The sequence below is a fragment of the Pristis pectinata genome, chromosome 6, assembly GCF_009764475.1.
Source record: "Pristis pectinata isolate sPriPec2 chromosome 6, sPriPec2.1.pri, whole genome shotgun sequence".
Lineage (NCBI taxonomy): Eukaryota > Metazoa > Chordata > Chondrichthyes > Rhinopristiformes > Pristidae > Pristis > Pristis pectinata.
In genome coordinates, this window is record NC_067410.1 from 8,694,628 (window position 1) to 8,708,020 (window position 13,393).

The 13,393-nt window shown below is 45.2% G+C and overlaps 1 long non-coding RNA gene across 1 annotated transcript in view; it reads left to right on the plus strand.

The window, feature by feature from the left end:
* The window catches only part of LOC127572065 (uncharacterized), a 79,192-nt gene extending 68,322 nt beyond the window's left edge, over positions 1 to 10,870 (plus strand). The window contains exon 3 of the long non-coding RNA XR_007956554.1: positions 10,754 to 10,870. This is a non-coding gene — a long non-coding RNA (uncharacterized LOC127572065). The remainder of the gene's footprint in view (positions 1 to 10,753) is intronic.
* Positions 10,871 to 13,393: the final 2,523 nt, after the last annotated feature.

The following is a 13,393-nucleotide window of genomic DNA, read 5'->3' on the forward strand; positions in this document are numbered from 1 at the left end:
TCAGAAGCTTATTATGGACAGTGGGACTATAAACTTGTGGTTAAAATAAATCACTACAAATCATGTCATGAGAATTATGGTTTTCTAAGTAAACCTAACAGGCATTTTTTTGTTATGGGAAACAACCAAAGTAGCAATCTAACGCTCAGAATGATTAAAATTGCTTTATATGTGGTTATAAACAGTTTGTGTCTAGACAGACTCTAATCCAAGCCAAACTGCTAAAACAATACTGCTGTAGAGTGCAGAGGGAAGACTCAAGGCATGGATTTGCCAACAGCTCTGAGCTAATGACAGATTGACAAGACCTGATAAACACAAACGACAGCGAATTTTTGCTTACACTGGCCGCACACTGAATGATTAAAAATAATTAGCATGCTTGTCACAGTTTAAGATTTCATGCTTCAGTCTGCTTCCTTCCCCATCAGCTTTCAGTCGAAGCCGCTGACCCACACCAGCATTTGACTCCACGGGCACTGACTGCCCTCCAGCACCTTGTCCCGAGAGGCCACTTGTCAAGTGCCTGCCACAGCAGCCTCCTCCTCCTGAGGAGGAACGGCTTGGTGGTGAAGAGTTTACTTCAGTGGACTTGATGATCCAGAAACAAGAGTTCAGTTCCCACCACAGCAGCTGAGAATTCACATTTTTAATTTGCTAACCTTTATTATAGATCAAATTTCTTTATTAGTCACATGTACATCGAAACACTCAATGAAATACATCTTTTTGTGTAGAGTGTTCTGGGGGCAGCCCGCAAGTGTCGCCACGCTTCTGGCGCCAACATAGCATGCCCACAACTTCCTAACCCGTACGTCTTTGGAATGTGGGAGGAAACCCGAGCACCCGGAGGAAACCCACGCAGACACAGGGAGAACGTACAAACTCCTTACAGACAGCGGCCAGAATTGAACCCGGGTCGCTGGTGCTGTAAAGTGTTACGCTAACCGCTACACTACCATATCCATCTCATGCTGGCCTTCAACAGCCAGGGCATTGACTATAGGTGTTGGGGTGTTACGTTGCAGTCGTACAAGTTGTACAGTTGTATGTTGGTGAGGCCACACCGAGAGTATTGTGTTGTTTTCATTGCCCTGTTATAGGAAAGATGTCATTAAGCTGGAAAGAGTGCAAAGTAGTCTTTCAAAAATGCTGCCAGGACTCAAGGGCCTGAGTTATCAGGAGAGGTTGGGCAGGCTAAGGCTTTATCCCTTGGAGCAGAGGAGATTGAGGGGTGACCTTAAAATCATGAGGGGCATAGATACGGTGAATGCACACAGTCTTTTTCCCAGGGAAGGGGAATCAAAAACTAGAGGGCACAGGTTTAAGGGACCTGAGGGGCAACTTCTTGGCACGGAGGATGTTGGGTATATGGAACGAGCTGCCAGAGGAAGTGGTTGAGGCAGGTACAATAACAACATTTAAAAGGCATTTGGATGAATACATAGATAGGAAATGTTTGAGAGATATGGGCCAAACTCGGGCACATGGGACTAACTTAGATGGGCAGCTTGATCGGCATGGACAGGTTGGGATGAAGGGTCTGTTTCTGTGTTGTATAATTCTATAAATGGCGACTAAATTGAGGAGGCATCTAAGACTCAGTTTGGGTGGGTCTGGAGTCACATGGATGTTGGACTGAGTAAAGATGGCAGATTTCTTCCTCTGAAGGCCATTGGTGAATTGGATCCATAATCTCATAGCTCTGTCATTGCGGAGGCTGTTGAGTTCCTCGAGTCTAAATTTGCCAGCTGCTATGGGCAGTATTCATACCTCTGGACAAGTAGTTTGCTGGTATAGTAACTCAACCACTACACCACCCTATCAATTCTTACACAGACCTGAAGTAAAAGACTGGTTTCATTAATGGTGACCATGAAACTACAGGAAAGTAATTGGCTCAGAAATGACTTCTTAAGTGGTCCAGCAAATCTATTTCCTAAATAGAGTAAGATTGCATATGAGTGAATTACAGAGGGATCTAGGAGTTCTTGTGCACAAGTCACAAAATATTAGCAGGCAGGTGCAGTAGATATTTCAGAACAAAATGGCATATTGGCATTTACTGCAAGAGGGCAGGAGTTTAGAAATAAATTAGTATTGTTAAAATTATACAAAGTACTGGCCACAGTTTTGGTCCTGTTACTTAAGAAATGATATAATGGAAGCAGTAATTAGGCTAATTCTTGGGATAAGAGGGCTGTGCTATCATGAACAGCTAAAGAAATTAGATTTATATTCCTTCTACAGTGTACCGGTGGAGAGCATTCTGACTGGTTGCATCACCGCCTGGTATGGAGGCTCCAATGCACAGGATTGCAAGAGGCTGCAGAGGGTTGTAGACTCAGCCAGCTCAATCACGGGCACAACCCTCCCTACCATCTAGGACATCTTCAAGAGGCGGTGCCTCAAGTAGGCGTCCATCATTGAGGACCCTCACCATCTGAGACATGCCCTCTTCGCGTTACTACCATTAGGGAGGAGGTACAGGAGCCTGAAGATCCACACTCAATATTTTAGGAATAGTATGTTCCCCTCCGCCATCAGATTTTTGAACGGTCCCTGAACCCATGAACGCTACCTTGTTACTCCTTTTACGTCTTGCACTGTACTGCTGCTGCAAAACAACAAATTTCATGACATATGTCAGTGATAATAAACCTGATTCTGATTCTAGAGTTCAGAAGAATGAGGGGTGATCTTACGGAAGTATATAACATCCTCCCTTCCTTCACCCCCCCACCCCCCATTGGGCAGAAGATATAAAAGCTTGAAAGCACGTACCACCAGACTCAAGGACAGCTTCTATCCTGCTGTTATAAGACTATTGAACGGTTCCCTAGTACGATAAAATGGACTCTTGACCTCACAATCTACCTTGTTGTGGCCTTGCACCTTATTGTCTGCCTGCACTGCACTTTCTCTGTAGCTGTGACACTTTATTCTGCATTCTGTTAATGTTTTACCTTGTACTACATTGCTGCATTGTGTAACGAATTGATCTGTAGGAACGGTATGCAAGACAAGTTTTTCACTGTACCTTGGTACATGTGACAATACCAGTTCAACTTACAAGATCATAAAGGGGCTTGACAGGGTAGATGTTGAGATATTTCCACTAGTGGGAGGGTCTCAAATGAGGGGACATACTTACGAGATTAGATGGTGGCCATTTAAAACTGAAGTGCACAGGGACTTCTTCATTCACAGCTCGGTGAATCTCTGGAATTCTCTGGAGGGTTACAGAGGCTGGATTATTGGGAGAATTTATAGAGGAAGGAAATAATTCTCTGAAAGATTGGAGAATTTAGGGCTATGGGGAACTGGAACTTGTCTTGCATACCATCCATACAGATCAATTCATTACACAGTGCACTGAGGTAGTATAAGGTAAAACAATACAGAGAGTAAAGTGTCAAAGCTGCAGAGAAAATGCAGTGCAGGCAGACAATAAGGTGCAAGGTCATAACGAGGTAGATTGTGAGGTCAAAAGTCCATTTTATCAGGCATGATAGTTTAGCGGTTAGTGTAACACCATTACAGTGCCAGCGAGCCGGGTTCAATTCTGGCCACTATCTATGAGGAGTTTGTACGTTCTCCCCGTGTCTGCGTGGGTTTCCTCCGGATGCTCCGGTTTCCTCCCACATTCCAAAGATGTATGGGTTAGGAAGTTGTGGGCATGCTATGTTGGTGCTGGAAGCATGGTGACATTTGCGGGCTGCCCCCAAAACACTCGATGCAAAAGATGCATTTCACTGTGTGTTTTGATGTACATATGACTAATAAAGATATCTTATAACAGCGGGATAGAAGCTATCCTTGGGCCTGGTGGTACATGCTTTCAGGCTTTTGTATCTTCTGCCTGATGAGGCCGAGGGCAGATCAACTATGATTGTATTGTGGTGGGGCAGGATGGAGGGGCCGAGTGGTCTACTCCTGCTCCTATGTTCTTGTGTCAACAAACCATGGGAGGAGGATGGAAAAGGCCCGGATCACAGGAAAGTTAGTGTTGGCCTGTAACTACCAGTGATGTCCAGATCTTGTTAAAAATAAGAAGTAGGCCTCAGTCCAACCCCATCTCGACGCAGTTTGCCAGATGTAGAGTTGGCAAGCCTCTTGCAGCTGAAGGTTAACCTCCAAGACCCTCCAACAAGCAATCCTGGGAGGAAATTGTGGGGGTATTCAAAACAATGTTTTCCTTTGATTTACTTTGAACAGTTTGTGTATTACTTGTAAAATGAATACACGGACACTGAGGAAAGAGGTTTGACTGGGGCAAGCTCAGCTGAAGGTCACCTCCAGGAAGGCATCCAATTGGAGTTGACAATTGGGCAGTCACTTGACTACAGGGCCCTCAGCTGAGTATCATTTTGGGGATGGAGTGAAGGTGTTGGGACTGAGAACCCCTGACCCATAACCAGATGAAATGAGCTAACTCAGCACTCAAGGGCCTTTATTGTTGTCACATGTACTCAGGTAGAGTGAAAAGCAGGCAAGACAAGCTTTTCACTGTACCTCGGTACATGTGACAGTAATAAACCAATTCCAATAGATCCCTGGATCAGATTATTCCATGTCAGCCAGCTGGTAAATCAGTAATTTAACCTCTGGGGAAATTAAAAATAAATGCTTTGTAGGAAAAGGTGTAAGTGTCTCAAAAGGTGCAAGTCTCTTAATAAGCCGTTACGTTTACAAGTCCAGATTTGTCCAGCATGTTGGGAGTTTGTTGGGCAGAGTGAGCAGTGTTGCTGAGATGCGGGTTCCCTGTGCATTGTGTTGGCTGTTGACCATTGTTGTCACTGCGGCTGAGAGATCTGAAAGTGGGGGAGGGTGGGGGGAGAGTTGTAAAGGAAAGCCAACGGTAATCAAAGTCAAGGTCTCCCCGGGAGCCAGAGTTTGGAGGTTAGTGGAAGAATTTATCAGAGTTCAGCTTATCTGTTGCACTCACCCCTCCGCACCCCATCCCAGCCTCAAATCTTGGAAACTTGGCTCTGACCTTGCAATTCCATCTTTTCTTTGGTTTGAACCTTTCCAGCTACTCTAATGTAGAGTTTTACAAAAAAATATAGAGTCGGGGAGAAAACTGAGTGACAGGAGGAGAATTACTGCCCCTCTATCCACACCCCACTCGCCCAGCCCACACACAAGGGGAAGAGTGCATAATGTCATCTCATGTAACATTAATGTGTTCTCAAATCTGGGAGGTACCGGACTCTGGCACTTCAGCCAAAAAGCACAAACTGAGCTCATGTTTCACTTGCCATCTTTCAGGACCCACAGCAGTCGGCAATCATAAACTTTCCAACAGTGAACGTTGCCACTCCTCCAGCACGCACTGGCACTTTTCTACAGAGCACACTGGAAATCTCCAACAACGCACATGGATAGTCTTGAGTCATAAACTGAGGTTGTTCCAAAGGGCACGTGGGCAGTGCATGCTGTCACTTTTCTACAATGATCGTTCTACAGTGCACACTGGCACTCTTCTTCCACAGTGCTCACTGGCACTGTTCTACAGTGCTCACTTACATTGTTCTACAATGCACACTGGCACTCTTCTATCATGCACGTTGGCACCATTCTACAGTTCATGCTTGCACTGTTCTACAGTGCACAATGGCACTGTTCTACAGTGCAAACTGGTACTGTTCTACAGTGCATAGTGGCACTCTTCTACAGAGTACACTGGCATTCTTCTCCAGTGCACAATGGCACTGTTCTACAGTACACACTGTCATTCTTCTACAGTGCACACCGGCATTCTTCTACAGTGTACACTGACATTCTTCTACAGTGTGCAGTGGCATTCTTCTACAGTGCACAGTGGCATTTTTCTACAGTGCACACTGGCATTCTTCTTCAGTGCACACTGGCACTCTCCATTACACACTACCTCTTTTCTCCAGTGGAGGCTGATGCTCTCCATGGTGTTGGAACTCTCTTCTCTCCACAAGTTCACACTGATGACCTGCCCTGACTTGCGGCTAGTCGCCTTTCCAGTTTCTGCCTGAGGCAGCCGTGGTCCAACTCGGTGACTGAAGCCTGATGCATACCCTGCGCAGAAGCAAAAGGACATGATGCTCACCCACTGACATTGATGAAGGCCAGGGACGGGAGTGATGGCAAACAGTGTGTCGACGCCTGCATTTATAGCTGAGCCACACTGAGTTGTCCTCCATACAGTGGACAGTCTGACATTGCATTGACCATCACTGTGTCTGAGATACCAGCTTCCCACACAGCATCTGACTAGTTGATAATGGAGGTCATCGAGATATACATCACAGAAACAGGCCCTTCAGCCCATCGAGTCTGTGCCAGCCATCAAGCACCCAGTTTCACACTAATCCTATCCTAACCCATTTTACTTTCCCCACATTCCCATCAACTGTCCCCTAGACTCTGCCACTAATCTGTACACTCGGGGCAATTTACACTGGCCAACGAACCTACCCACATTCGTGATTTTTAGGGAAGTGAGAGGAAACCAGAGCACCCAGGGGAAACCTACGCGGTCACAGGGAGAACGTGCAAACTCCACGCAGACAGTGCCCGAGGTCAGGATCGAACCCGGGTCTCTGGAGCTGTGAGACACTGGTTCCAGTAGCTGCATCACTCCACTGCCCTATGCATTATGAACCAGTGGGGTAGCAGTGTCTCCTGACGAGCTGAAGACCTCCAGCCCCCAGGGCTGATAGGCAGGCGTTACTGGTTGTTACTTTGCTCACATTTTGACATCTTAATTCTTTTTTATTTCTTGCTGGATGAGACACAAAAATCTGTTAAAGCCAGGAGTCCTCCCGACCTCAGCTTCAAACAGGAATTCATCTCCTAGCCAATGTCTTGAATACTCATGGATAATAAGAGAGCAATTGCTTCCAATCATTGGCCACCACCCTACAGCTGTGAACACTTCTGGTGGAGGGTGGTGAATCTCTGAAATTCTCAAGGAGGTTCTAGGTACATTTTTGAAGGATCGGGAAATTGAGATTGATGGGGATCTGACACAGAAGAGGAGTTCAGGCTGGGGGCAGATCAGCCATGATCACATTGAATGGTCGGGCAGGATTGGAGGGTCAGAGAGCCTACTCCTGCTCCTATTTTCTTATGTCCTTGAGCACAACCAGTGATACATGGAGTGAACTGAGTGACTAGTGGGATAAACTAACTCTCCTGTACCCAGTTCAGTGCGGAATGATGTTTACCATTTCCCTGAGAGTGGCGTCGCAGGTAGACAGGGTGGTGAAGAACGCATTTGGCACGCTGGCCTTCGTCAGTCAGGGCACAGAGTACAGAAGTTGGGATGTTAGGTTGCAATCGTACAAGATGTTGGTGAGGCCGCATTTGGAATATTGTGTTCAGTTTTGGTCAGCCTGCTATAGGAAAGATGCCACTAAGCTGGAAAGGGTGCAGAGGAGATTTACAAGGATGTTGCTGGGACTCGAGGGACTGAGTTATGGAGAGAGGTTGAGCAGGTTGGGACCTTTTTTCATTGGACTTTCGGAGAATAAGGGGTGATCTTATAGAGGTGTATAAAATCATGAAAGACATAGATAAGAGGATAAGATAAGGCATCTTCGTTAGTCACATGTACATTGAAACAGAGTAAAATGCATCTTTTGCATAGAGTGTTCTGGGGGCAGCCCGCAAGTGTCGCCACGCTTCTGGTGCCAACATGGCATGCCCACAACTTCCTAATCCGTATGTCTTTGGAACGTGGGAGGAAACTGGAGCACCCAGAGGAAACCCACGCAGACACAGGGAGAACGTAAAAACTCATTACAGACAGTGGCCGGAATTGAACCCGGTTCGCTGGTGCTGTAATAGCGTCACACTAACCGCTACACTACCATGCCTGCACTCAGTCTTTTCCCCAGTGTTGGGGAATCTAGAGGGCATAGGTTTAGGGTGAGAGGGGAGAGATTTAAAAGAGACCTGAGGGGCAACTTCTTCACACAGAAAGTGGTCCGTATATGGAACAAGCTTCCAGAGGAAGTGGTTGAGGCAGGTACAATAACAACATTTAAAAGGTACTTGGACAGGTACATGGACAGAAAAAGTTTATAGGGATATGGGCCAACACGGGCAAATGGGATGAGTTTAGATGGGAATCATGGTCGGCATGGACCAGTTGGGCCGAGGGGCCTGTTTCTGTGCTGTATGACTCTATGACATACACAAGGAAAAACAAGGAACCTCCTATTTCTTTTGCTGGTCCAGAAAATAATCTCAGGACCTCTGTGAAATGAACCACTTCGCAATCCAATCCCTGGGAAGATTCTGTACCTTCATATAATATGGTATTCCAAAGGCTAAAACTTGGGAATGCTGGAAATCTGAGATAAAACAGGTCATGCAGAATTAGGTGACATGTTGGCACAGATGGTAGAGCTGCTGACTCACAGCTCCAGGGCCCTTGCTTCAATCCTGACCTCAGGTGCTGTCTGTGTGGAGTTTGCACGTTCTCTCTGCAACCGTGTGGGTTTCCTCTGGAGGCTCCGGTTTCCTCCCACAGCCTAAAGATGTGCAGGTTTTGTAGGTTAATTGGCCACTGTTAATTACCCGCAGTGTGGGTGACTGGTAGAATTTGGGGGGAGTTGATGGGAACGTGGAGAGAATAATATGAGCTTAGTGTAGGTGAGTGCTTGATTGTCAGCACAGGTATGATGGGCTGAAGGGCCTGTTTCTGTGCTGTCTGGCTCAATGAAATCTTAGTTAGGGCAGGATTCACAGTTCTGCAGAGTTATTTATCTGATTCCTTTTGATGCCAATCTTCCTATTATTGGAGCTAGAATTACCCATATTTTGCCCCCATTCTCTGCCCAATACATCACGGGCACACCCCTCCCCACCATTGGTAGTGTCTACAGGAGGTGCTGCTGCAAGAAGGCAACATCCATCATCAAAGATCCCCACCATCCGGGCCATGCCATCTTCTCGCAGCTACCGTCGGGCAGGAGGTACAGAAGCCTGAAGTCCCACACCACCAGGTTCAGGAACAGCTACTTCCCTTCAACCATTTGGTTCTTAAACCAAACTGCACAACCCTAATCACTACCCCAGTATAGCAACACTATCACCACTTTGATCACTTTGCACTAAAATGGACCTTGTCTTTTTTGTTCTAATTGTGTCCTTTCTTGTAAAAATCATGTATAATTTATGTTTAATTTATGTTTCTCTTGTGACTGTTGCTTATCTGATGCTATGTGCCTGTGATGCTGCTGCAAGTAAGTTTTTCATTGCACCTGTGCAGACATGTACTTGTGCATATGACAATAAACTCGACTTTGACTTTGACATTGCTTCCATTGCTTTTAGACCCAAGTCCAGCTTGATGGATTAAATGAGCTAAAGTTCAAGGAGCTATTAGTTTGTTTTTGTACATAAGTAGGATTTAGAACATAGAACATAGAACACTACAGCACAGAACAGGCTCTTTGGCCCACAATGTTGTGCCGACATTTTATCCTGCTCTAAGATCTATCTAACCCTTCTCTCCCACATAGGCCTCCATTTCTCTATCATTTATGTGTCTATCTAAGAGCCTCTTAAACGTCCCTAATGTATCTGGCCCCACAACTTCTGCCGGCAGTGTGTTCCACGCACCCATCACTCTCTGTGTAAAAAAATCTACCCCTGACATCCCCCTTATACCTTCCTCCAATCACCTTAAAATTCTGTCCCCTCGTGTTAGCCATTGTCGCCCTGGGAAAAAGTCTCTGACTGTCCACTCTATCTATGCTTCTTATCATCTTGTACACCTCTGTCAAGTCCCCTCTCATCCTCCTTCTCTCCAAAGAGAAAAGCCCTAGCTCACTCAACCTGTCCTCATAAGACATGCTCTCCAATCCAGGCAGCATTCTGGTAAATCTCCTCTGCACCCTCTCTAAAGCTTCTACATCCTTCCTATACTGAGGCAACCAGAACTGAACACAATGCTCCAAGTGTGGTTTAACCAGAGTTCTATAGACCTGCAACATCATCTCACGGCTCTTGACTCCATAGCTCCAAAGGAAAACAAAAAACATAAAAATATAAAACTGTAAGAAAGAGGAACAGAAGGAGTCCAATGGCCTGTTGAGGCAGCTCCGCCATTCAGAAAGATTGTGCCTCATCCAATCTTGGTCACTTTCCACTTTCCTGCCTGTTCCCTCCAACTCCTGACTTCCCCGTTGACCAAAAATCTTCATTCAATGACTCTATCTCCACAGCGTTCAAGGGTAGAGAATTCCAAAAATTCTCAATCCTCTGAAAGAAGAAATTCCTCCTCATCTCCATCTTAAATGGGTGACCCATTATTCTGAAGTGATTTGTTCCAGATTCCTTTGCAAGAGGAAACATCCACTCAGCAACAGGCATGTCAGACTGTCTCAGAATAAGATCATTCTCGGTTGACGAGGCTGCATTTCTTTAGGGACACTAGGCCATCAAATATTTGATTCTCGTTCCAAACTTGGCAGAAGATCAACCAGGTCTCAGGCACCAGGGAGAGGTGCCCATGAAATTGACTTTGGTGAATGATGATAAGACGAAAGGTTTTGGGTAGTTTGCATTGCCTTTCAATGATCGAGCCCTGGGGATCCATCTGTGCAAATTTCCAGCAGCCTCGTCCTGCCTGATGTGCTATATGTGTCTTATTGTGAATTCTCAGACCCAAATCAGTGTGAAGCATTATCAGTGGGGGAAGTAGATTACAGGGGAGATGATACCGTCCAGTTCTTTCACTCACATCTGGTTTTATCTATGGCAGGTCAAGGGACCCAGGAAGAGCGATTTGTTTTTCCATAAGGCCTGTCATCATCTCAGCTGTCCTAAGCAGTTCACAGCTAATGAAGTCTTCTGGAAGTGTCATTCATCTTTCAACGTGGGAATAGCAGTAGCCAAGTTATCTGTAGCAGGATGTCAAAAATAACAAATGATTTGTTTCTGAGGTCGGTATGTGGCCAGGACACTCAGCAGTATGAACATAACATGGAAAGTAGAACAGTACAGCAAAGGACAGGCCCTTCGGCCCACCATGTCTGTGCTGAACATGATGTTGTATTAAACTATATATCTTCTGCCTGTACATGATCCATATCCTTCCATTCCCTGCATATTCATGTGTCTATCTAACGCCAGCTTTGAATCTGCCTCCACCACCACCCCGGCAGCCCGTTCCAGGCGCCCACCGCTCTCTGAGTAAAAAACTTGCCCCACACATCTCCTTTAAACTTTCCCTCTCTCACATTTCTACCCTGGGAAAAAGATTCTGTCCGCCCTATCTATGAAAGATTTTGACTGTCGACCTCTCTATGCCAGATTCTCACTTTCGACCCTATCTATGACAGATTCTGACTGTCAACCCTGTCTGTATAAGAACATAAGAAAATAGGAGCAGGTCTTTCAGTTCCTCAGTGTAATCAAGGCAAATCTCCCCAACTCCTCTCCTGTGCCAACTTGCCATTGGTCCTCAATTCCCAGATCACTTACTAATGTAATAATTAGGAGATTCATTTTTTCAGGTGGTAAAGTTAAATGGAATTGAGGGAATTGTTTTCATTTCTTCTATCATAATTTTCCTTACGACGCCATTCAGCCCATTGAGTCTCAGATCAATCCTACAAATGAAAGAGAATGACTGGATCATCTGTGATTGAGGGATAATTACACAGAGGGTTGCAACTCTCAAGAATTCTCAGGCATGCTGAGGGAAGAAATCTCACTACATTGTTCTGCTGAAATTATCCTGCTGTAATTGGGAGAAGTTGCTGAGGTTTCTTTTACTCTTGCTTTCTCTGCCTCCGAATTAGAACATGCTTTGAGTAAACCAATTTACTCAACAATTGGCTGGTTGTCATGAGCCCAGACATAAGCCCCACCCCACCTGCATCTCATTGGGTGGTACAGAGTTGCCAATGGAGACCTCTTCATTAGCATTATATTAAACAGTGTCAACAGCACCTGAAAGCTGTTATATAGAGTCATTGGTAAGCTGTACACCTTTCTGATTCATTCTACCAGATAGCCCTATGTTTTGCTTTTAGCTTTTACTCTGAGTACAATGTTGCATGGAGCTTATGTACTAACATACCCAGGTTTTAATTCCCCAGCAGTTGAATGGTAGTTGTTCCACTGGGAGGGGATTCAGCTGATCCTTTGCATTACTCACAGCTCTCTGGGCTCCCGCCAATGTTGAGCTGGCAGAGGCCTCGTCCAGTTGTTTAACACTGACTCCCAGCTAATAATTTGTGGACGCTGTATCAGAACGATATCCCCTCTCCAGAAACCTTTCTCGGCCTCTCAAACTGTTGAAACTTCAACCTCTCCGATGGCACTGAAGTCTCTCTGCCTCATAATGGAGCGTCCAGAGAGACTGAAAGACCTTTCCACAGCACAATGTGATGAAGCAGTTCCCAGTTGCTGAAGTCCTTTGGAAGTGCAGTCACTGTAGTAAATGTAGTGACCAATTTGCGCATGTGTGCTTGGGCATCAGCTCTGGTTTGGTGCTCAGGACTTCTGCTGCTGGGTCAGAAGATGGTGGGTTCATTTTCCATTCTAGATATGAGTGTAAGAATGTAGGGTGACTCTCCAGTACTGTTCCATAGGATTACTGTGCTATTTAGTGGTGTTCCCTAACTGGAACCGTGGTTTACTCTGAGGTGGATGAAAAAGATCTCACATCACTATTTCAAAAGAGAGCTTTCCTTCAGATTGTAAGGCAAACAAAGTCCTAACAGATATCTTGGAAGCAGGACGGAATTGTTGGCTGCTTTGAGCCAAATCCTGGCCTATCCTTTACCTTGTGCTCTGTCTTGCTGCATCCTGGATTTTTACTGTTCCGAATCACAGCCTTCGACATATTCAGTGACTGAGCTTCCCTTAGTGCTCCTGAGAATTCCTAGGAGTTGTGACCTTTTGCACAATTATCTCACAATCTGCTCATTCTCTCTTCATTTGTGTGAGCTTGTTGTATACAAATTGGCAAATTAAAATACTTCACAGACAAGTAAAGCACTTTTGAACTTCCTGATAAAGAAGTGAAAGGTGATTTCTCAATGTAAATGTTCTTTTTTCCTGGATACATGTGACTAATAAAGATATTTTATCTTTTCTTATAATAATGTTAGTTGAAGGATAAACATTGGCCAGAGGACCAGCCAAAGCTTTGCTCTTCTTTGAAACAGTGTTGTGGGATCTCTTGCATCCACTTGGGAGAGCAGATGAAGCCTTAGTTAAACATCTCATCCAAAAAAAATGGCATCTCTAAGAGTGTGGCAGCACTTCAATGTTGCACTAGATTGTCAAACTTGATTTTATGCTTAAGAATCTGAAGTGGGACTTGAACCTTATCTGTTCACAAATATTGATTGTGGCATTGGTTCATTATTGCCATATGTACCAAAATACA